A 25,941-nucleotide genomic window follows, 5' to 3' on the forward strand; every position below is an offset into this window, starting at 1 on the left:
ATGGGAAGGATATAGGAATATGGGAAGGATATAGGGATATGGGAAGGATATAGGGATATGGGAAGGATATAGGGATATGGGAAGGATATAGGGATGTGGGAAGGATATAGGGATATGGGAAGGATATAGGGATATGGGAAGGATATAGGGATATGGGAAGGATATAAAGGATATAGGGATATGGGAAGGATATAGGGATATGGGAAGGATATAGGGATATGGGAAGGATATAAAGGATATAGGGATATGGGAAGGATATAGGGATATGGGAAGGATATAGGGATATAGGGATGTGGGAAGGATATAGGGATATGGGAAGGATATAGGGATATGGGAAGGATATAGGGATATGGGAAGGATATAGGGATATGGGAAGGATATAAGGATATGGGAAGGATATAGGGATATGGGAAGGATATAGGGATATGGGAAGGATATAGGGATATGGGAAGGATATAGGGATATGGGAAGGATATAGGGATATGGGAAGGATATAGGGATATGGGAAGGATATAGGGATATGGGAAGGATATAGGGATGTGGGAAGGATATAGGGATATGGGAAGGATATAGGGATATGGGAAGGATATAGGGATATGGGAAGGATATAGGGATGTGGGAAGGATATAGGGATATAGGGATATGGGAAGGATATAGGGATATAGGGATATGGGAAGGATATAGGGATATGGGAAGGATATAGGGATATGGGAAGGATATAGGGATATAGGGATATGGGAAGGATATAGGGATATGGGAAGGATATAGGGATATGGGAAGGATATAGGGATATGGGAAGGATATAGGGATATGGGAAGGATATAGGAATATGGTAAGGATATAGGGATATGGGAAGGATATAGGGATATGGGAAGGATATAGGGATATGGGAAGGATATAGGGATGTGGGAAGGATATAGGGATATGGGAAGGATATAGGGATATGGGAAGGATATAGGGATATGGGAAGGATATAGGGATATGGGAAGGATATAGTCTAGGATCAGTTTTGCCTTCATGATTATAATGAATAAGATTACATGTGACAGAGGGGCACTGATCGTAGATCATCAGCAGTCCTACTCTGAGATGCTTTATGAATACGGAGCTATCTGATAAATGTAAGTGGCAAATGCACTTGGTCCTGACTTAACATCGCAGCAGGGAGAAAGGAAAGAAATCAGGACAAAGATGTGATCTACACACTGTGATGTTGTCCAGCTCCATCTAAAACACTGACCCACCACAGAGAGGAGCAGAGAAGAGACACAGAGATTACCAATCTGGCATTTGGTTACATAATCCTCAAACAAAGAGAAAGAGAGAGAGATTTGAATTGAATTGAGAGAGAGCAGTGGAGAGAGCAGTGGAGAGAGGAGTGGAGAGAGCAGTGGAGGAGCAGTGGAGAGAGGAGTAAGGAGAGAGGAGTGAAGAGAGGAGTGGAGAGAGCAGTGGAGAGAGGAGTGAAGAGAGGAGTGGAGAGAGCAGTAGAGAGAGGAGTGGAGAGAGCAGTGGAGAGAGCAGTGGAGAGAGGAGTGAAGAGAGGAGTGGAGAGAGCAGTGGAGAGAGGAGTGGAGAGAGGAGTGGAGAGAGCAGTGGAGAGAGGAGTGGAGAGAGGAGTGGAGAGAGCAGTGGAGAGAGAAGTGGAGAGAGGAGTGGAGAGAGCAGTGGAGAGGAGTGGAGAGAGGAGTGGAGAGAGGAGTGGAGAGAGGAGTGGAGAGCAGTGGAGAGAGGAGTGGAGAGAGGAGTGGAGAGAGCAGTGGAGAGGAGTGGAGAGAGGAGTGGAGAGAGCAGTGGAGAGAGGAGTGGAGAGAGGAGTGGAGAGAGCAGTGGAGAGAGGAGTGGAGAGCAGTGGAGAGAGGAGTGGAGAGAGGAGTGGAGAGAGCAGTGGAGAGAGGAGTGGAGAACAAAGGAAGGATTAATTAATCAAATACAAATGGGCCTCCTGTGTTAGCACTGCAGAGAGCAGACTCACAGACCCGTGCATGCACCAGCACACACACACATGCACACACACACATGCATACACACACTTGTTTGTGTCATGGTTTTGGGCTGTGTGTGGAGGCAGCTCATACCACATGTAATCACGTCTTTAGCTTGCAGATACACAGAATCATTTGAATGCCAGATTTTCTTGAAAAACCCAAAGGGTCAAACAGAGGAAGAAAACAAAGAATGTGGAGTGGAACCTTGATGATGTGGAAGACAGAGTGTTGGCTGGCAGCCGTGTGAGTGTCTGTTCACATGCCCTGACACCTTGCATGCCTGCCTGTTTTATGCAAATTAGGACAGAGAGTGTGTCTCAATAGTCTACTGTGGCTTCATCTCCTCATCTCCTTCCCTTCATCTACACTGGTCTGAAAACATAGGATAGGTGAAATCACTACGGTAGATGTGCTGCCATCCTGTTAGAAGGTAACATATTATTTTATTGCAATGGTTAAATTGGATTTTCATTGTGTTCAATGGTGTTATTTGCCCCCTAGTGGCGCTTTCTGGTACTTAGAAAGACGACGCTAACAGGAAGTACAGAATTTGTTTTGCACGCATAGAGCAGCTACAAACAACGCTACGTTGCAGGTCTTTCAATGTAGTTATTTCTTGTCACGCTTCAGCATTGGAAAAATATTTGTTTGTAAGTTCGATTCAAGCATTTAGCTAATGATGATAATCTTGTTATTGATAGAGTTGCTTACATATCAATGTTGGTTGCATTTACTCACAAATTGCAATGCCTTTAATGTATGTCGTTAGCTAGTATTACTTGCGAATTGTAAAATATACAATACTGTAGTTTTGTTACTGTTTCTAGTGTAATATGCTTTGTTATTCTACATAGATGGTTATACATTATTAGAGTAATGAAAGGAGCCAATTACCATATGGTTAACAATTAGCTATATGGTTTGGCATCATGCCAGATGCATGGTACCTTAGCGCGTGCTTTGTATTTATGCAACTTAAAATGTTTAATGTACAGCTACAGTATGTCGGTGTGAATTGAACACTAAAGTATATTATTTTCTGTATTTTGCAGTTTCACAACATAAACGTTTTCAATATATTCATTCAAGAAAAGTCACGCCTTGGGAGTTTTATTGAAGACTTAGTTGTTAGCTATCTGTCTAGTTTTGCATGGGAATGCAACTCAAGGGCAGAATAGTAGATGTCTACCCAGTATTTGCTTTCTTTATTCCAGCTCTTTCACATCAGTACAGCTGAAGGAAAGGAGATGAGGAGACTAGGAGAGGTCATGTTAGTCTTCTTTTTTTTGGGGGGACAGACAGAACAGGTAGAGGTCAGAACACACAGAGATCCCCTACCAAATCAACCCCCCCCATAACAGAGCCCCACCCCACTAAACCAAACTTAAAGCAGGCATGCTTTCATTGTTCACTTTGTGTATTAATGACATAGGAAACACGGTTAATAGTTGTAGCATTCATCCCTATGCAGATGCCACAGTTTTGTATTCCTGTGCCACCTCAGTGCAGCAGACCATTTGTGAACTTCAGCATGACTTTAATTCAATTCAGAAATCACTTAGAGATCTTAGTGTTAAATACAAGTGAAACCAGGCTCATGCTGTTCTCTAGGTCACAAAATGTTGACCCTGAGGACCTGCATATTTGGCTATAAATGGAGTCCAAATTGAGCTTGTTTCTCAATATAAGTACCTGGGTGTCTGGATTGATGACAAGTTGTCCTTCGTAACGCATATAGAAAATCTGACTAAGAAGCTAAGATCCAATATTTTTTTTTATATCAAAATAAATCATGCCTTAGTATTAAAATATGCGAAAGATTGCTCAAGCAACGCTTCTCCCTCTACTGGATTTTGGTGATATTGTTTACATGCATACGGCAACCTCTGTTTTAAAACCCTTGGACACAGTCTAACATTCAGCAATACGTTTTATCACAGGGGACACTTTTAGGACTCATCCTTATAGTCTGTCTAGAATGTGGGATGGACCTCTCTGTCTGGAAGTGTCACGGATCCCCCCCCGGTAGTACTGCTCATTCCGTTCACCAGCTCCAGAGGTCTGTGTCACCGGCCTTCTAGGCGTCACTGAACTGGATCAGTACCACCAACCCCAGACTGTCTTGTCTCATTACGCACACCTGGTTCCCATTCCCCCTGATTAGTATGTGTACATATGTGCCCTCTGTTCCACATTGTCCTTGTCGATCATTGAGGAACTGTGCTCTGTTTTATTTGTTTTTTGGTGCTATGTTGTTTTTTGTGCACTTGTTATTATGGGTCAACCCAACTTTTCATGTCTCTCTTCAGGCCAGTGGTGCCTGGTCCCCTCGCTGAGGTTGGAGCCAGTGACGCCCCGCCACCTCCTCTGGACATCGAGGGAGGTCCGGGGTACTCGGTCCGTGAAGTCCTGGATTCGAGGCGTCGGGCGGGTCGTCTCCAGTACCTCATCGACTGGGAGGGGTACGGCCCAACGGATCGGTGCTGGGTTCCTGCGGGGGACATTCGGGACGCTTCGCTGACCAGGTATTTTCACCATCGGGCCCTGACCGGCCCGCACCGCGTCCCTGTGGTCGTTCCCCAAGGCCGGTGTCACCCCTCTGCTGATGCAGCGCGTTGTAACGTTCGTCGTAGGTGGAAGAAGAGGAGGACCAATGCGCAGCGTGGTAAGTGTCCATATTCTATAATAAAGTAATTGAACACTGAAACAAAACAATAAAACGACAAACGAACAGTCCTGTACGGTGCTGAAAAAAATAATCACCCACAACACACAGGTGGGAAAAGGCTATGATTATGATTCTCAATCAGAGACAACTAACGATACCTGCCTCTGATTGAGAACCATACCATACCAGGCCAAACACAACATAGAAAAACGAACATACAACCCACCCCAACTCACGCCCTGACCAACCTAAAACAAAGACATAACAAAAGAACTAAGGTCAGAACGTGACACGCGTCGGGAGAGGAGGGATTTCGGGGACTGTCACAGACTCCCCTGGCCATTTTGAGCCTGTAATCGAATCCACAAATACTGATGCTCCAGATACTCAACTAGTCTAAATATGGCCAGTTGTATTTCTTCTTTAATCAACAGTTTTCAGCTGTGCTAACATAATTGCAAAAGGGTTTTCTAATGATCAATTAGCCTTTTAAAATGATAAACTTGGATTAGCTAACACAATGTACCATTGGAACACAGGAGTGATGGTTGCTGATAATGGGCCTCTGTACGCCTATGTAGATATTCCATAAGAAATCAGCCGTTTCCAGCTACAATAGTCATTTACAACATTAACAATGTCTACACTGTATTTCTGATCAATTTGATGTTATTTTATTGGACAAATAAATGGCTTTTCTTTCAAAACCAGGACAATTCTAAGTGACCCCAAACTTGAACACATATATATATATATATATTTGGGGGATTGGAAGTGATGCAGACAATTAACCAGATGGACCCTACAATCTACCTGCAACATTAAAGCTGATCTACCACCTAAACATTTTTTTAAAGAGTAAGAAATAATGATACAAATTCTCATTTGGCTCTGTTCTAGGCCATCTCCTATTCTCGCTATACACCAAGTCACTTGGCTCTGTCATAACCTCACATGGTCTCTCCTATCATTGCTATGCAGACGACACACAATTAATCTTCTCCTTTCCCCCTTCTGATGACCAGGTGGCGAATCGCATCTCTGCATGTCTGGCAGACATATCAGTGTGGATGACGGATCACCACCTCAAGCTGAACCTCGGCAAGACGGAGCTGCTCTTCCTCCCGGGGAAGGACTGCCCGTTCCATGATCTCGCCATCACGGTTGACAACTCCACTGTGTCCTCCTCCCAGAGCGCTAAGAACCTTGGCGTGATCCTGGACAACACCCTGTCGTTCTCAACTAACATCAAGGCGGTGGCCCGTTCCTGTAGGTTCATGCTCTACAACATCCGCAGAGTACGACCCTGCCTCACACAGGAAGCGGCGCAGGTCCTAATCCAGGCACTTGTCATCTCCAGTCTGGATTACTGCAACTCGCTGTTGGCTGGGCTCCCTGCCTGTGCCATTAAACCCCTACAACTCATCCAGAACGCCGCAGCCCGTCTGGTGTTCAACCTTCCCAAGTTCTCTCACGTCACCCCGCTCCTCCGCTCTCTCCACTGGCTTCCAGTTGAAGCTGGCATCCGCTACAAGACCATGGTGCTTGCCTACGGAGCTGTGAGGGGAACGGCACCTCAGTACCTCCAGGCTCTGATCAGGCCCTACACCCAAACAAGGGCACTGCGTTCATCCACCTCTGGCCTGCTCGCCTCCCTACCACTGAGGAAGTACAGTTCCCGCTCAGCCCAGTCAAAACTGTTCGCTGCTCTGGCCCCCCAATGGTGGAACAAACTCCCTCACGACGCCAGGACAGCGGAGTCAATCACCACCTTCCGGAGACACCTGAAACCCCACCTCTTTAAGGAATACCTAGGATAGGATAAAGTAATCCTTCTCACCCCCCCCCTTAAAAGATTTAGATGCACTATTGTAAAGTGGCTGCTCCACTGGATGTCATAAGGTGAATGCACCAATTTGTAAGTCGCTCTGGATAAGAGCGTCTGCTAAATGACTTAAATGTAATGTAAATGTTTATGGAGTTGTGAAATCCATGTCTTCTACAAAGGATAGGAAAGGTTGCCAGATATTATCAAATGTAATTGCAGATCCCCTAACGGAGTAGCGTATTTTGAGATGCTTGAGATGTTGCATAACTTTCTTTATCCAATGGTTAAAAGTATGAGGAAACCAATCCTTCCACTTAAATAGTAGAAGCCATCTAGCTAGAAGAGTAGTACATGCCAGCCTGTTGCCCATAGAACTGTTTAGAGTGCCCTCCTGTGATGCCACTCCATAGAACTGTTTAGAGGAGCCTCCTGTGATGCCACTCCATAGAACTGTTTGGAGCAGCCTCCTGTGGTGCCACTCTATAGAACTGTTTAGAGTGCCCTCCTGTGATGCTACTCCATAGAACTGTTTAGAGGGCCCTCCTGTGGTGCCACTCTATAGAACTGTTTAGAGGGCCATCCTGTGATGCCACTCCATAGAACTGTTTAGAGGGGCCTCCTGTGATGCCACTCCATAGAACTGTTTAGAGGGCCATCCTGTGATGCCACTCCATAGAACTGTTTAGAGGGGCCTCCTGTGATGCCACTCCATAGAACTGTTTAGAGGGGCCTCCTGTGGTGCCACTCTATAGAACTGTTTAGAGGGGCCTCCTGTGGTGCCACTCTATAGAACTGTTTAGAGGGGCCTCCAGTGGTGCCACTCCCAGTAATGCAATGAAGGCAGGAGGTTTTATAGGTCTCTCCAGTAACTTAGAAAAATACACAAAAAATGATATCCAGAAATCTGTCAATTTTGGGCATGTCCAAAACGTGTGTAATATAGCAGCAGGAGAATGCTTACATCTTAAGAATCAATGGGAAGAGGATTCCCCCCTTTTTCCTCTCTCCACCCTACTGATGTTACATCTGCAAATCCCTTGGTTAACATAGAGATTCTGGGAACATCAGGATGGGGGGAAAATTAACTATATTCTGGTAATCTGACCAATTGAACATATGCGGTGGTACTTAATGAATATGATGTCAGTTCGGTTGTCATCTGAGACATTCTCATCAATGATAAGATGACATAAACTCTACAGTGGAAAGTCTACACATCAGAATTATCGGATTCACATGGAATTGTTGTTCAATTTAAATGTTTGAATATGAAATTATTCGTGATGGGATGAAATGTGATTTTAGCTTCTAAAATGTGAGATTTGGGTTTTCATAAGGTTAGGGCTCTGCTCAATCAGTGGCCCGCCCCTGTGAAGGGACATGGGCTATAAAACTTTTCAAACACGCCCTCCTCTCCCTTCCTATATAAAGCCTTGACAACAATACAACCTACTGTTCCGAGGATGTGAGGACGACGGTCCGATGTTGGAATGGTTCAGATAATAACTACAGAACGAAGCCAACATCAGCGTGAACTTTGGTTGCGAATGGTATGAACTTTGAACTCTTATTCACTACAGACGTGATACCTCCTAGCCGTTGAGTTAGCAACAGCAGCTGCAAACGAGGGTTAGGAAAGAACAGACAGAGTATCCCGTCTATCACACAACAACGTTACTACAACATATCCAATTGACCACCAGAGACATTCTTCAAAGGTCAAAGGACTCGGTTTTTACCGCCCATCTACCACCAACCTACTGAACCGCAGCTCAGAGTAAATATTTATTGCATTTTTCTTTTCCAAATGGGCGGTAATTTAGAAATCATAAGATACTGTATTTACGATAGCACAGCTTCTTCCTTTGTTACTCAGTCTTCCCGCTCTTTCACGCAAACCCAGGCCCTTTTCTTCTGTGTAACAAGCTGTCAAATCTGTTCCGCCCGCCAGGGACGTTTTCCTTTATGACGTAATTTGTAATCAACTTATGATTAATTATGTGTATGTGTAATTCTGTGTGATTAGTTAGGTATTTAGTAAATAAATAATTAAACCCAATTTTGCATTGCTGATTCAACTTGTTAGCCAGGGTTCGTGCAGATAACCAAGAATTTACAACTTTCAGATGAGACTGAATTAAGGTGACGATTAATATTGACTGCTATTGATGTAAAATATTACTAGGTCTTTAAGAGTATATTTCAGGGCAAGTCATTCGCATTGAGTGAGACTTTATGCTCTAAGCCCCGTCTTCGAATACCTTTGATAGTGGTGTTATTACATATTGCTATGGCTAAAGGCTCAATTGCGATAGCAAACAGCTGAGGGGATAGAGGACAACCCTTCTTGTCCCACGTTGAAGTTGGAAATAGGATGAAAGGTTATTATTTGTGCGCACTGCAGCCATAGGGGAGGAGTAACGGACTTTGATCCAGGACATACAATTGGAAACGACTCCAATTTGTTTGAGAGTATAAAATAGATAATCCCACTCCACCCGATCAAACGCCTTCTCAGCATCAAGTGATAAAAATATCTCTGGAGTGTCAGATGAAGAGGGATTGTAAAGTGTATTACAAAGATGTCTGATGTTGAACAAAGAATGACAATTCTTTTTAATGAAACCAGTGTGAACCGTAGAGATAATGGAGGGAAGGACTCAAAAAGGCAGGCTATCACAATTCAGTAAAGAAATTGGCATATATGAACCACATTCAAGATTTTTTCCCCCCATTTTCAGAATAATTTAAATACATGCTTGTCTCATTGTTGAGGGTAAAGACTGAGGAGAATGATTCCTCAAATACGCAAAGGAAGAGAGGAGAGAGTTGATCTGATCATTTTTTAAAGAACTTGCTCGGAAATCTGTCTGTTCTAAGGGATTTACCACACTGTATAGATTTAATTGCCAACACAATCTCTTCTACAAAGAAGTGTTATTCTAATTCAGACGCTATCCCAGGTTCAACTGTAGGAATATCTAAGTTCTCAAAGATGGTGTCAAGTAAGGTAGCATTACCAGCAGATTCTGAAGTGTATAATTGTGAGTTGTCAGGTATGCGTAAAAGGCTGTAAGAGAGTCAGTTGCAGGAGAGCGGATATTAGGTAGCCAACGGAGCCTTTTATTTAGGCGAACCAAAAGCACACGGCAAAATAAACCCGAAATAACAATTCGGGTTAACATAACCCAGCACAACAGACTAACGTGCGCATTACAATAAACAGAATAAACAATACCACACAAAGACATGGGGGAAACAGAGGGTTAAATACACAACACATAATGAGGGAAATGAGAACCAGGTGTGTGGGAAAACAAGACAAGACAAATGGAAAATGAAAAATGGATCGGAGATGGCCAGAAGACCGGCGACTGCCGAGCACCGCCCGAGGCATCGACTTCGTCAGAAGTCGTGACATGAGTAAATGTTATGAAAGCATGAATTGACCTCTAAATCAATACATTTGTTACCCAGCTCGTCAGTTATCTCATTGCATTTCCTTAATCTTGGGCTGTACGAAACGATTTGGCCCCTTAGATAAGCCTTCAAGGATTCCCATACTGCTGTAGGAGGCATTCCAGGGGTTTGATTAAGCTGGAGAAATAGCTCAATTTGAGATTATATTAAAGCAACAAAGGTTTCTTCTGATAGCAGTAGTGAGTTAAGCCTCCAAGGGAGATAATTAGGCGGTGTATTGGCAGTGGTGGAAAAAGTACTCAATTGTCATACTTGAGTAAAATTAAAGATACATTAATAGAAAATGACTCAAGTAAAAGTCACCCAGTAAAAATGAATTCAAATCAAATCAAATTTTATTTGTCACATGCACAGAATACAACATGTAGATCTTACAGTGAAATGCTTACTTACAAGTCCTTAACGCAGTTTAAAGAAAATACCTAAAAAAAAGTAAGATATAAGAATAAAAATCATTAAAGTGCAGCAGTAAATAACAATGTCGGGGCAACAGTTGAAGTCAGAAGTTTACATACACCTTAGCCAAATACATTTAAACTCAGTTTTAACAATTCCTGACATTCAATCCTAGTAAAAAATACCCTGTTTTAGGTCATTTAGGATCACCACTTTATTTTAAGTATGTGAAATGTCAGAATAATAGAGAGAATGATTTATTTCAGCTTTTATTTATTTCATCACATTCCCAGTGGGTCAGAAGTTTACCCTCAATTAGTATTTGGTAGCATTGCCTTTCAATTGTTTAACTTGGGTCAAACGTTTCGGGTGGCCTTCCACAAGCTTCTCACAATAAGTTGGGTGAATTTTGGCCCATTCCTCCTGACACAGCTGGTTTAACTAAGTCAGGTTTATAGGCCTCCTTGCTCGCACATGCTTTTTCAGTTCTACCCACAAATTTTCTATGGGATTGAGGTCAGGGCTTTGTGATGGCCACTCCAATACCTTGACTTTGTTGTCCTTAAGCCATTTTGCCACAACTTTGGAAGTATGCTTGGGGTCATTGTCCATTTGGAAGACCCATTTGCGACCAAGCTTGAACTTCCTGACTGATGTCTTGAAATGTTGCTTCAATATATCCACATAATTTTCCTCCCTCATAATGCCATCTATTTTGTGAAGTCCCTCCTGCAGCAATACACCCCCACAACACAGCTTGCAAGCCTCCCCTTTTTCCTCCAAACATAACGATGGTCATTATGGCCAAACAGTTCAATTTTTTGATTCATCAGACCAGAGGACATTTCTCCAAAAAGTACGATCTTTGTCCCCATGTGCAGTTGCAAACCGTAGCCTGGCTTTTTTATGGCGGTTTTGGAGCAGTGGCTTCTTCCTTGCTGAGGGACTTTCAGGTTATGTTGATATAGGACTCGTTTACTGTGGATATAGATACTTTTGTACCTGTTTCCTCCAGCATCTTCACAATGTCCTTTGCTGTTGTTCTGGAATTGATTTGCACTTTTCGCACCAAAGTATGTTCATCTCTAGGAGACAGAACGCGTCTCCTTCCTGAGTGGTATGACGGCTGCGTGGTCCCATGGTGTTTATACTTGCTTACTATTGTTTGTATAGATGAACCTGGTACTTTCAGGTGTTTGGAAATTGCTCCCAAGGATGAACCAGACTTGTGGAGGTCCACCATTTTTTTTGAGGGCTTGGCTGATTTCTTTTGATTTTCCCATGATGTCAAGCAAAGAGGCAATGAGTTTGAAGGTAGGCCTTGAAATACATCTACAAGTACGCCTCCAATTGACTCAAATGATTTCAATTAGCCTATCAGAAGCTTCTAAAGCCATGAGATCATTTTCTGGAATTTTCCAAGCTGTTTAAAGGCAGTCAACTTCGTGTATGCAAACTTCTGACCCACTGGAATTGTGATACAGTGAATTATAAGTGAAATAATCTGTCTGTAAACAATTGTTGGAAAGATTACTTGTGTCATGCACAAAGTAGATGTCCTAACCGACTTGCCGAAGCTATAGTTTGTTAACAATACATTTGTGGAGTGGTTGAAAAACAAGTTTTAATGACTCCAAACTAAGTGTATGTAAACTCTCGACTTCAACTGTATATACAGGGGGTACCGATACAGAGTCAATGTGCGGGGGCACCAGTGTCGAGGTAATATGTACATGTAGATAGTTATTAAAGTGACCATGCATTCGGGTTGCACATTTTGGGGAATATTCAGAGGTAGAAACGTCCTGTGGGAATATATGGGAATTAACGGAAATACAGTGGGGAGAACAAGTATTTGATACACTGCCGATTTAGCAGGTTTTCCTACTTACAAAGCATGTAGAGGTCTGTCATTTTTATCATAGATACACTTCAACTGTGAGAGACGGAATCAAAAACAAAAATCCAGAAAATCACATTGTATGATTTGAATGTAATTCATTTGCATTTTATTGCATGACACAAGTATTTGATCACCTACCAACCAGTAAGAATTCCGGCTCTCACAGACCTGTTAGTTTTTCTTTAAGAAACCCTCTTGTTCTCCACTCATTACCTGTATTAACTGCACCTGTTTGAACTCGTTACCTGTATAAAAGACACCTGTCCACACACTCAATCAAACAGACTCCAACCTCTCCACAATGGCCAAGACCAGGGAGCTGTGTAAGGGCATCAGGGATAAAATTGTAGACCTACACAAGGCTGGGATGGGCTTGTGCACGAGTTGTCGAAAGTGCGGAGATGTGTCTCCTGAAGAAAGGTGATTTACATGAGAAAGATCCCTTTTCCATTTCACTGGGTATTAGAGGCCATATGGATATATATAGGATATAAAGTCAAGTGGGAAAAGGATAGATGCCCGATAACAATAACAACTGCTTGTTGAAGAAACAAACTCTGAAGTCTGGTATGAAAAAGAAAACCAAACTTGGTCATAGAACAAGCTAACCGCTATCCCCATGTGTTGGATCCCTCCGGAACTTTCATTACGCACACCTGGCCCTTATTCCCACGGATTAGTACTTGTATAAGTGTGCCCTTTGGTTTCCATTGGGCTGTCCATTATTGTTACAATGTCCATTAGTGTGTGTGAGTACCTGTGCTGTGTGTTTTGGCTTTCGTGCTGTTGTGGATTGCGCAGATGATTACGGGTCTCGTCCCGTGTGTTAATCACTGTGCACGTGCGATTTATTCGAGGTACTCCTCGCTCTTTTGTTTTGGGTTTCTACCCTGTGTTTTGTTACGTGATTGTTTGGTCTTCGTCCCCCTGCCTTTACACGGCACGCCGTAATTTTGGCTTAATAAAAAAGCCTATTTAGCATTCCTGTGCCTGTCTCCTGAGACATTCATGCCAACGTGACACCCCACGCAAAGATATTCACAGATATTAAGATGTTAAAACGAAGTTGGGATCCTTAATGTTAAGAAACATTTCTAACTGACAGTGCAGTTATCACATAACATATTATTATCTGTGTTATAGACGATAGGCTATAAAGGCCTGGGAAAGTTGTGTAATTAAAAAAAACTGAGATGAACCAGAGAGGAAGAGGCAAACTTTAGGCTACTTTGGTGAATTTGCAAGGCATTCAAGACAAGGCATTGCAGAGATGCAGATCACCAAAACATATGAGCATGTTTCTGCACACCCCTCCTCTCTCTACCTCACGCTGGCCTGCCACCCCTCCTCTCTCTACCTCGCGCTGGCCTGCCACCCCTCCCCTCTCTCCCTTGCGCTGGCCTTCCACCCCTCCTCTCTCTCCCTCGCGCTGGCCTGGCCTCCACCCCTCCTCTCTGTCCCTCACCCCTCCTCTCTCTCCCTCGTGGCCTGCCACCCTCTCTCTCTCTCTCCTCCTTCCACCCATCCTCTCTCTCCCTTGCGCTGGCCTTCCACCCCTCCTCTCTGTCCCTCACTGTGGCCTGCCACACCTCCTCTCTCTCCCTTGCGCTGCCTTCCACCCTCCTCAATCCCTCGGGCTGGCCTGCCACACCTCCGGTGGCCTGCCACACCTCCTCTTGCCTCTCCCTTCGGCCCTCCACCCCTCCTCTCTCCCTCGCGCTGGCCTTCCACCCCTCCTCCTCTAACCCTCCCTGTCCTCATGGTGGCCTGCCACCCCTCCTCTCTCTGGCTTTCCACCCTACCTCTCATGCTAGCCTTCCACCCCTCCTCTCTCTCCCTTGCGCTACCCTTCCACCCCTCCTCTCTAACCCCTCCTCTCTCCCTCTGGCCTTCCATCCCTCTGTCCTTCACGGTGGCCTGCCACACCTCCTCTTCCTCTCCACCCTTCCTCTCTAGCCTTCCACCTCTCTGTCCCTCACTGTGGCCTGCCTCCTCTCTAACCCCTCCCTCGCGCTGGCCTTTCAATCCCCTCCTCTCTCTCCCTCTCGCCGGCCTTCCACCCCTCTCGCCCTCATGGCCTTCCACCCCTCCTCCTCTAACCCTCCTCTCATGGTGGCCTTCCACCCCTCCTCTCTCTCCCTCCCATGCTAGCCTTCCACCCCTCCTCTCTCTCCCTTGCTCTGGCCTTCCACCCCTCCTCTCTCCCTCCCACCCCTCCTCTCCTCCCTCGCTGGCCTTCCACCCATCCTCTCTCCCTTGCGCTGGCCTTCCACCCTCCCTCTCTGTCCCTCACTGTGGCCTGCCACACCTCCTCTCTCTCTCCCTCGTGCTAACCTTCCACCCCTTCCTCTCTCTCTCTTCCACTTCCACCATCCTCTCTCTCCCTTGCGCTGGCCTTCCACCCTCCTCTCTGTCCCTCACTGTGGCCTGCCACACCTCCTCTCTCCCCTTGCGCTAGCCTTCCACCCCTCCTCTCTAATCCCTCGGGCTGGCCTTCCACCCTCCTCTCCATCCCTCACGGTGGCCTGCCACACCTCCTCTCTCTCCCTTGCGCTTTCCACCCCTCCTCTCTGTCCTTTCACCCCTCCTCTCTCTCCCTCCCTGGCCTTCCACCCCTCCTCTCTGTCCTTCACGCTGGCCTTCCACCCCTCCCTCCTCCTGCTGGCCTGCCACTCCTCCTCTCTCTCCCTCACGCTGGCCTCTCCCTCGCGCTGGCTTTCCACCCCTACTCTCTCTTTCTCGTGCTAGCCTTCCACCCTTCCTCTCTCTCCCTCGTGCTAACCTTCCACCCCTCCTCTCTCTCCCTCGTGCTAGCCTTCCACCCTTCCTCTCTCTCCCTCATGCTAGCCTTCCACCCCTCCTCTCTCCCCTCGGCTGGCCTGCCACCCCTCCTCTCTGTCCTTCATGCTGGCCTGCCACCCCTCCTCTCTTCCTCGTGCTAGCCTTCCACCCTTCCTCTCTACTCCCTCGCGCTGGCCTGCCACCCTCCTCTCTCTCCCTCGCGCTGGCCTTCCACCCCTCCTCTCTGTCCCTCACTGTGGCCTGCCACACCTCCTCTCTCTCCTTGCGCTAGTCTTCCACCCCTCCTCTCTAATCCCTCGCTGGCCTTCCATCCTTCCTCTCCATCCCTCACGGTGGCCTGCCACACCTCCTCTCTCTCCCTCGCGCTAGCCTTCCACCCCCTCTCTAATCCCTCGCGCTGGCCTTTCACCCCTCCTCTCTCCCCTCTCGCGGCCTCTCCCTCGCGCTGGCCTTCCACCCTCCTCTAATCCCTCATGGTGGCCTGCCACCCCTCCTCTCTCTCCCTCATGCTAGCCTTCCACCCCTCCTCTCTCTCCTTGCTCTGGCCTTCCACCCTCCTCTCTCTCCCTCCCGCTGGCCTGCCACCCCTCCCCTCTCTCCCTCGCGCTGGCCTGCCACCCTCCCTCTCTCTCCCTCGTGCTGGCCTGCCACCCCTCCTCTCTCTCCCTCGTGCTAACCTTCCACCCCTCCTCTCTCCCCCTCGTGCTAGCCTTCCACCCTTCCTCTCTCTCCCTCATGCTAGCCTTCCACCCCTCCTCTCTCTCCCCTCGGCTGGCCTGCCACCCCTCCTCTCTGTCCTTCACGCTGGCCTGCCACCCCTCCTCTCTCTTCCTCGTGCTAGCCTTCCACCCTTCCTCTCTACTCCCTCGCGCTGGCCTGCCACCCCTCCTCTCTCTCCCTCTGGCCTTCCACCCCTCCTCTGTCCCTCACTGTGGCCTGCCACACCTCCTCTCTCCCTTGCGCTAGCCTTCCACCCCTCTCTAATCCCTCGCGCTGGCCTTCCATCCCTCACGGTGGCCTGCCACCTCCTCTCTCTCCCTCGCGCTCCTTCCACCCTCCTCTCTAATCCCTCGCGCTGGCCTTTCACCCCTCCTCTCTCTCCCTCTCGCCGGCCTCTCCCTCGCTGGCCTTCCACCCCTCCTCTAATCCTCATGGTGGCCTGCCACCCCTCCTCTCTCCCTCATGCTAGCCTTCCACCCCTCCTCTCTCTCCCTTGCTCTGGCCTTCCACCCCTCCTCTCTCTCCCCTCCCGCTGGCCTGCCACCCCTCCCCTCTCTCCTCGCTGGCCTGCCACCCTCCCTCTCTCTCCCTCGTGCTGGCCTGCCACACCTCCTCCTCTTGCGCTCCTTCCACCCTCCTCTCTAATCCTCGTTTCACCCCTCCTCTCTCTCCTCGCGCTGGCCTTCCACCCTCCTCTCTGTCCTTCACTTCCACCCTCCTCTCTAATCCCTCCTGCTGGCCTGCCACTCCTCTCTCCGCTGGCCTCTCCTCGCTGGCTTTCCACCCTACTCCTCTTTCTCGTGCTAGCCTTCCACCCTTCCTCTCTCTCCCCTCGTGCTAACCTTCCACCCCTCCTCTCTCTCCCTCGTGCTAGCCTTCCACCCTTCCTCTCTCTCCCTCATGCTAGCCTTCCACCCCTCCTCTCTCTCCCTCGGCTGGCCTGCCACCCCTCCTCTCTGTCCTTCACGCTGGCCTGCCACCCCTCCTCTCTCTTCCTCGTGCTAGCCTTCCACCCTTCCTCTCTACTCCCTCGCGCTGGCCTGCCACCCCTCCTCTCTCTCCCTCGCGCTGGCCTTCCACCCCTCCTCTCTGTCCCTCACTGTGGCCTGCCACACCTCCTCTCTCTCCCTTGCGCTAGTCTTCCACCCCTCCTCTCTAATCCCTCGCGCTGGCCTTCCATCCCTCCTCTCCATCCCTCACGGTGGCCTGCCACACCTCCTCTCTCTCCCTCGCGCTAGCCTTCCACCCCTCCTCTCTAATCCCTCGCGCTGGCCTTTCACCCCTCCTCTCTCTCCCTCTCGCCGGCCTCTCCCTCGCTGGCCTTCCACCCTCCTCTAATCCCTCATGGTGGCCTGCCACCCCTCCTCTCTCTCCCTCATGCTAGCCTTCCACCCCTCCTCTCTCTCCCTTGCTCTGGCCTTCCACCCCTCCTCTCTCTCCCTCCCGCTGGCCTGCCACCCCTCCCCTCTCTCCCTCGCGCTGGCCTGCCACCCTCCCTCTCTCTCCCTCGTGCTGGCCTGCCACCCCTCCTCTCTCTCCCTCGTGCTAACCTTCCACCCCTCCTCTCTCTCCCTCGTGCTAGCCTTCCACCCTTCCTCTCTCTCCCTCATGCTAGCCTTCCACCCCTCCTCTCTCTCCCTCGGCTGGCCTGCCACCCCTCCTCTCTGTCCTTCACGCTGGCCTGCCACCCCTCCTCTCTCTTCCTCGTGCTAGCCTTCCACCCTTCCTCTCTACTCCCTCGCGCTGGCCTGCCACCCCTCCTCTCTCTCCCTCGCGCTGGCCTTCCACCCCTCCTCTCTGTCCCTCACTGTGGCCTGCCACACCTCCTCTCTCTCCCTTGCGCTAGCCTTCCACCCCTCCTCTCTAATCCCTCGCGCTGGCCTTCCATCCCTCACGGTGGCCTGCCACACCTCCTCTCTCTCCCTCGCGCTAGCCTTCCACCCCTCCTCTCTAATCCCTCGCGCTGGCCTTTCACCCCTCCTCTCTCTCCCTCTCGCCGGCCTCTCCCTCGCGCTGGCCTTCCACCCCTCCTCTAATCCCTCATGGTGGCCTGCCACCCCTCCTCTCTCTCCCTCATGCTAGCCTTCCACCCCTCCTCTCTCTCCCTTGCTCTGGCCTTCCACCCCTCCTCTCTCTCCCTCCCGCTGGCCTGCCACCCCTCCCCTCTCTCCCTCGCGCTGGCCTGCCACCCTCCCTCTCTCTCCCTCGTGCTGGCCTGCCACCCCTCCTCTCTCTCCCTCGTGCTAATCTGCCAACCCTCCTCTCTCTCCCTCGCTGGCCTGCCACCCCTCCTCTCTCTCCCTCGCTGGCCTGCCACCCCTCCTCTCTCTCTCCCTCATGCTAGCCTTCCACCCCTCCTCTCTCTCCCTCGGCTGGCCTGCCACCCCTTCTTTCTCTCCCTCGCCTTCTTCCACCCCTCCTCTCTCTCCCTCGCGCTAGTCTTCCACCCCTCCTCTCTCTCCCTTGCGCTGGCCTTCCACCCCTCCTCTCTGTCCCTCACTGTGGCCTGCCACACCTCCTCTCTCTCCTTGCGCTAGCCTTCCACCCTCCTCTCTAATCCCTCGCGCTGGCCTTCCACCCTCCTCTCCATCCCTCACGGTGGCCTGCCACACCTCCTCTCTCCCTCGCGCTAGCCTTCCACCCCTCCTCTCTAATCCCTCGCGCTGGCCTTTCACCCCTCCTCTCTCTCCCTCGCGCTGGCCTTCCACCCCTCCTCTCTGTCCTTCACGCTGGCCTTCCACCCCTCCTCTCTAATCCCTCCTGCTGGCCTGCCACTCCTCCTCTCTCTCCCTCACGCTGGCCTCTCCCTCGCGCTGGCTTTCCACCCCTACTCTCTCTTCCTCGTGCTAGCCTTCCACCCTTCCTCTCTCTCCCTCGTGCTAACCTTCCATCCCTCCTCTCTCTCCCTCGTGCTAGCCTTCCACCCTTCCTCTCTCTCCCTCATGCTAGCCTTCCACCCCTCCTCTCTCTCCCTCGGCTGGCCTGCCACCCCTCCTCTCTGTCCTTCACGCTGGCCTGCCACCCCTCCTCTCTCTTCCTCGTGCTAGCCTTCCACCCTTCCTCTCTACTCCCTCGCGCTAGCCTTCCACCCCTCCTCTCTAATCCCTCGCGCTGGCCTTTCACCCCTCCTCTCTCTCCCTCTCGCCGGCCTCTCCCTCGCGCTGGCCTTCCACCCCTCCTCTAATCCCTCATGGTGGCCTGCCACCCCTCCTCTCTCTCCCTCATGCTAGCCTTCCACCCCTCCTCTCTCTCCCTTGCTCTGGCCTTCCACCCCTCCTCTCTCTCCCTCCCGCTGGCCTGCCACCCCTCCCCTCTCTCCCTCGCGCTGGCCTGCCACCCTCCCTCTCTCTCCCTCGTGCTGGCCTGCCACCCCTCCTCTCTCTCCCTCGTGCTAATCTGCCAACCCTCCTCTCTCTCCCTCGCGCTGGCCTGCCACCCCTCCTCTCTCTCCCTCGCGCTGGCCTGCCACCCCTCCTCTCTCTCCCTCATGCTAGCCTTCCACCCCTCCTCTCTCTCCCTCGGCTGGCCTGCCACCCCTTCTTTCTCTCCCTCGCGCTAGTCTTCCACCCCTCCTCTCTCTCCCTCGCGCTAGTCTTCCACCCCTCCTCTCTCTCCCTTGCGCTGGCCTTCCACCCCTCCTCTCTGTCCCTCACTGTGGCCTGCCACACCTCCTCTCTCTCCCTTGCGCTAGCCTTCCACCCCTCCTCTCTAATCCCTCGCGCTGGCCTTCCACCCCTCCTCTCCATCCCTCACGGTGGCCTGCCACACCTCCTCTCTCTCCCTCGCGCTAGCCTTCCACCCCTCCTCTCTAATCCCTCGCGCTGGCCTTTCACCCCTCCTCTCTCTCCCTCGCGCTGGCCTTCCACCCCTCCTCTCTGTCCTTCACGCTGGCCTTCCACCCCTCCTCTCTAATCCCTCCTGCTGGCCTGCCACTCCTCCTCTCTCTCCCTCACGCTGGCCTCTCCCTCGCGCTGGCTTTCCACCCCTACTCTCTCTTCCTCGTGCTAGCCTTCCACCCTTCCTCTCTCTCCCTCGTGCTAACCTTCCATCCCTCCTCTCTCTCCCTCGTGCTAGCCTTCCACCCTTCCTCTCTCTCCCTCATGCTAGCCTTCCACCCCTCCTCTCTCTCCCTCGGCTGGCCTGCCACCCCTCCTCTCTGTCCTTCACGCTGGCCTGCCACCCCTCCTCTCTCTTCCTCGTGCTAGCCTTCCACCCTTCCTCTCTACTCCCTCGCGCTGGCCTGCCACCCCTCCTCTCTCTCCCTCGCGCTGGCCTTCCACCCCTCCTCTCTGTCCCTCACTGTGGCCTGCCACACCTCCTCTCTCTCCCTTGCACTAGCCTTCCACCCCTCCTCTCTAATCCCTCGCGCTGGCCTTCCATCCCTCCTCTCCATCCCTCACGGTGGCCTGCCACATCTCCTCTCTCTCCCTCGCGCTAGCCTTCCACCCCTCCTCTCTAATCCCTCGCGCTGGCCTTTCACCCCTCCTCTCTCTCCCTCTCGCCGGCCTCTCCCTCGCGCTGGCCTTCCACCCCTCCTCTAATCCCTCATGGTGGCCTGCCACCCCTCCTCTCTCTCCCTCATGCTAGCCTTCCACCCCTCCTCTCTCTCCCTCGGCTGGCCTGCCACCCCTTCTTTCTCTCCCTCGCGCTAGTCTTCCACCCCTCCTCTCTCTCCCTCACGCTGGCCTCTCCCTCGCGCTGGCTTTCCACCCCTACTCTCTCTTCCTCGTGCTAACCTTCCACCCCTCCTCTCTCCCTCATGCTAGCCTTCCACCCCTCCTCTCTCCCTCGGCTGGCCTGCCACCCCTCCTCTCTGTCCTTCCCGCTGGCCTGCCACCCCTCCTCTCTCTTCCTCGTGCTAGCCTTCCACCCTTCCTCTCTACTCCCTCGCGCTGGCCTGCCACCCCTCCTCTCTCTCCCTCGCGCTGGCCTTCCACCCCTCCTCTCTGTCCCTCACTGTGGCCTGCCACACCTCCTCTCTCTCCCTTGCGCTAGCCTTCCACCCCTCCTCTCTAATCCCTCACGCTGCCCTTCCACCCCTCCTCTCCACCCCTCACGGTGGCCTGCCACACCTCCTCTCTCTCCCTCGCGCTAGCCTTCCACCCCTCCTCTCTAATCCCTCGCGCTGGCCTTTCACCCCTGCTCTCTCTCCCTCTCGCCGCCTCTCCCTCACGCTGGCCTTCCACCCCTCCTCTCCATCCCTCATGGTGGCCTGCCACACCTCCTCTCTCTCCCTCGCGCTAGCCTTCCACCCCTCCTCTCTAATCCCTCGCGCTGGCCTGCCACCCCTCCTCTCTCTCCCTCGCGCTGGCCTGCCTGCTCTGTCTGTTAGCTAATGATGCAAATGTGTGTTCATTCTTTGGTCTGTTGCATGTAGAATATCCTAGCCTATTCATGGCAGCGGTGTTGTAGGGATAGAGGTACAGTATCTTCGGGACAGTCTTGCGATCATGGGATAGCCTACTCTTCATTTTTGCCTCATAATATGAAATTACTGTAGGCTACCGGTAGCCTTTAACCCTTTTCAGACATAAAGGAAGGTGGCTCCTTGAAAGTGCCTCAGCTACGGCATGTTTGTTTGTCTGTCTGTTAGGATAGGCTACATTACGGATTATTAAATGCCAACAGGAAACCTTCTCAGGAGATATGAACAGGCATTTTATCTGTCTGTAAAGGAATAAGGCTTCTGAAGCTGGACTAACATCCATCACTAAGCGACCAGAACTGTCAATCAAATCATCTTGAGCTGCTGCATGCAGCCTGCCTGCAGATCACTCTCTCCTAAAAAAATAACTTTGAAGTTTATTAAATACTGTGACCTAACAAGACATTTAGTAAAAATAAAACACATCTAGTAATCATACCATAAAAAACTGCTGATCAGTGCTGTTTTCCATTTATTGGACTTATTTATTCATTTAGAAATGTGTGCAGCAGGATAAAATCTCTGGAGATTGACTGAAGATTTTGAAATGTTCTGGATAGGTTACCAATATATCTATCGAAAAATAAACATTGCCCGTATCTCAGCAACCAAAGCACAGTGCTGAGAGAGAGAGAGAGTCCCCTAAGCATGCTGGTCCTGGGGCTCTGTTCACAAACACACCCCACAGAGCCCCAGGACAGGAACACAATTAGACCCAACCAAATCATGAGAAAACAAAAAGATTTGACACATTGGATAGAATTAACAAAAAAACAGAGGAAACTATAATGATATTTGGCCCTAACCCGAGAGTACACAGTGGCAGAATACCTGACCACTGTGACTGACCCAAACTTAAGGAAAGCTTTGATTATGTACAGACTCAGTGAGCATAGCCTTGCTATTGAGAAAGGCAGCCGAAGGCAGACCTGGCTCTCAAGAGAAGACAGGCTATGTGCTCACTGTCCACAAAATGAGGTGGAAACTGAGCTGCACTTCGTTAACCTCCTGCCCAATGTATGACCATATTAGAGACACATATTTCCCTCAGATTACACAGATCCACAAAGAATTTGAAAACGAACCCGATTTTGATTAACTTCCATATCCACTGGGTGAAATATCACAGTGTGCCATCACAGCAGCAAGATTTGTGACTTGTTGCCACAAGAAACGGTCAACCAGTGAAGAACAAACATCATTGTAAATACAGCCCATATTTATGCTTATTTATTTTCCCTTTTGTACTTTAACCATTTGTACTTTAACCATTTGTACAAGGTGAAATAAAATGTTTAAAACATTGTTAAAACACTGTATATATACATAATATGACATTTGTAATGCCTTTATTCTTTTGGAAAGTCTGTGAGTGCAATTGTTACGGATACAGGTATTCTGTGTGTATCCTGTGTGTGTGTATTTATTTTTTCTCCTTCTCCCCTCACAGGTGGAAATCATCATTCCCCAATCAGTCATCAATCAGTCGCTAATCAGAAGACACACCTCCTGTTGCCATTACCCAATCACATTCCCTTTCCCTTGGTTTAAAAACCTGGTCAGTTGTTTTCTCAGGAGCTCAATCTCTCTGTCATTGCCATCTGTCTGCAGATCTCTTGTTTGGTTTTTGCAACTACATGTCACTTTGTCCCCACCTGTGAGTGGTTTTGTTATTGTGTTTGTTTGACGGTGGGAAAAGGGGGAACCAAGACAAGTTGCCCATGGGCATACACTACCCGTAGGAATACTTTGTCTAAGAACACTAGATAGAACTGGGCGGACCACCCACTGCATTTTTGGTTAGTTGGTGAAGTAGGCTAGTCTAGCTTAGGGGGATATTTGTTTCTCTCCTTGGGTCCAGCTCAGCCCCTTTTCCTGCCCCCCTTTACAGTGTGTTTAAAAATAAACCCAGAGTGTTTGACGGTAGATATTAGTTGTCTGTGGTTATTTCATTCTCACCGTTACTTTGTCACTATTACACTTTGCATGAGTTGTTACGGGTCTTGATACCATTCACCCTAGACTGCCAGGCCAAAGGGATTCGTAACGGCAATGTTTACTGTTCATTTTTGTTTACTTCACTTTTGTATATTATCTACTACACTCACTTTAGCAATGATAAAAAAAGCCCTTAAATTGAATTGAGCGTGAGACACGGTCCATTTAAAATGCATTACATTGTTGTGATTCGGCTGCAGCTCCTAGCCAGAACAACTTACAAAATAAGGGCTGAATAACTGCCCACAAACGGATTAAAAAATGTCATCTTTGGCAAACAAAGTAATCTGTACAAATGAATACTTTGTGCATTGTTATGTATGTAAAAGCTTTTGCAGATATGAAATGGGTCCAGGACTAAGGTGGGAACAGTTAGCTGAATCAGAAGAAATTGTGCCCTAGGTGGATGTTAGGTGCAGTAAATTTAGTGAGTCAAGACTTAATCTATTTCAAAGCACCAGCGAGAGAGAAAGAGTTGACTACAAAAAATGGCACCAAAGGGCCTCCCGGGTGGCGCAGTGGTTAAGGGCGCTGTACTGCTGTGCCACCAGAAACTCTGGGTTCGCGCCCAGGCTCTGTCGTGACCGGGAGGTCCGTGGGGCGACGCACAATCGGCATAGCGTCATCCGGGTTAGGGAGGGCTTGGCCGGTAGGGATATCCTTGTCTCATCGTGCACCAGCGACTCCTGTGGCGGGCCAGGCACAGTGTGCGCTAACCAAGGTTGCCAGGTGCACAGTGTTTCCTCGGACACATTGGTGCGGCTGGCTTCCGGGTTGGATGCGTGCTGTGTTAAGAAGCAATGCGGCTTGGATAGGTTGTGTATCGGAGGACGCATGACCTTCAACCTTCGTCTCTCCCAAGCCCGACCGGGAGTTGTAGCGATGAGACAAGATAGTAGCTACTAACAATTGGATACCATGAAAAAGGGGGTAAAATAAATTTTAAAAATGGCACCAAAGTAGCTAGGCCTTGAAGTTGGAAACGCCCTTTCCAGACTCCCTAGACTAGACCTGTGTCTGTAACGGCCCTGTAGGCCCGGGCCTCTAATGTCCAGGTCTGAATAAGGAAGTTGGCTGGGCAGGTCTCATCTTTCAGAGACTGAGAACTGCCTGACCCAGCCACCCAGCCAGTGTGTGTGTGTTAATCCAGCACACCAGGGGGTGTATTGTATTCAGTGAGATGAATAGTTCAAACTTCAAAACGTACATTGCAGATAGAAATGTAATGACTAGAGCTGGCATGGTACCTGTTACCTATTCTACATTCATGTTTGTTGGAGTCATTATTTAGTCATTAGTGCAAAATGTCATTATGCACCATGAAATGAATGAAATAAACATACCAACTGGTGGCTGTATTCTCAGTGCCTTCATAACAGCCTGTTGTACCCCTATCTAAGATGGCCTTTTGATAGCAAACTTGGAGCTTAGTCACACAAAACATTTCACAACGAGCAGAAGTCTTGTTTTGTTCTGATAGTTCATTTTCCAAGCTCGGGTTTAATAGTGTTATTTAATATGGCCTCGATCATCATGACAACGTAGACATACCATAATAAAGGCACACAAACACACACACACATGCACACACACAAAGGCCACCAGATGTTGTTTTCATTCAAAATAATTTGGCTGATAAAAGAATCTGAGCCACTTTTTGTTTGGGAGCCTTATCATATTACATTAAGATGAAGCTAAACCAATAGGCACGCACACTCTGTGTTTTCCCCTGTCACCAAAACCCTACAGTCGCCTCATGCAGTGTACAGAGAAACCCTGCAGAGTGTTGCGAAAGAGCACAACTTGAAAGTTGTGGTTAACAGAATTACAGCAGACTGCCGATCACAGAGATTTCCCTAGAGATGGATACTAAGTGAATTAAATAGTAATAAAGTGGTAATTCTTGAGATCATTCATGTTTAATAATGTGACCAACTCCTCTCAGGTATACCTAAATAACTCTGAAAATAATCAGGTTCTTGAAGTTGGAAACACCCTTTCCAGACTCCCTAGACTAGACCTGTGTCTGTAACGGCCCTGTAGGCCCTGGTAAAAAGTAGTGCACTACAGGTAACAGGGTGCTATTTGGTGAGTAGCCCAGGTCTAATGTTCTCTAGGTAGTAGCCCGGGCCTCTAATGTTCTCTAGGTAGTAGCCCGGGCCTCTATTGTTCTCTAGGTAGTAGCCCGTGTCTATATTGTTCTCTAGGAAGTAGCTCGGGCCTCTAATGTTCTCTAGGTAGTTGTCCAGGTCTGAATAAGGAAGTTGGCTGGGCAGGTCTCATCTTTCAGAGACTGAGAACTGCCTGACCCAGCCCCCCAGCCAGTGTGTGTGTGTGTGTTAATCCAGCACACCAGGGGGTGTATTGTATTCAGTGAGATGAATAGTTCAAACTTCAAAACGTACATTGCAGATAGAAATGTAATGACTAGAGCTGGCATGGTACCTGTTACCTATTCTACATTCATGTTTGTTGCAAACATTTCTATCTGATCGTTCTGTAATGTTTCCCCATTCCTGAACAGGCCCCATATGGTTCTTAGAAAGCATAGACCAGATACTAATTTAGGCACACACACCAGAGGAGGCTGGTGGGATGAGCTATAGGAGGACGGGCTCATTGTAATGGCTGGAGTGGAATAAATGGAACGGTATCAAACACATGGAAACCACATTTGACTGTTCCATTTATTCTGTAATTGGGGGATCTGAATCTCGATTGGCTTACTCCTTT

General features: G+C 49.3%; 1 protein-coding gene across 5 annotated transcripts in view; it reads right to left on the reverse strand.

The window, feature by feature from the left end:
- LOC115128564 (thyroid hormone receptor beta) overlaps positions 1-25,941 on the reverse strand; it is a 166,979-nt gene that overhangs the window by 59,130 nt on the left and 81,908 nt on the right. The window lies entirely within an intron of this gene.

Source organism: Oncorhynchus nerka, linkage group LG4 (genome assembly GCF_034236695.1).
Source record: "Oncorhynchus nerka isolate Pitt River linkage group LG4, Oner_Uvic_2.0, whole genome shotgun sequence".
In the NCBI taxonomy this organism is placed as follows: domain Eukaryota; kingdom Metazoa; phylum Chordata; class Actinopteri; order Salmoniformes; family Salmonidae; genus Oncorhynchus; species Oncorhynchus nerka.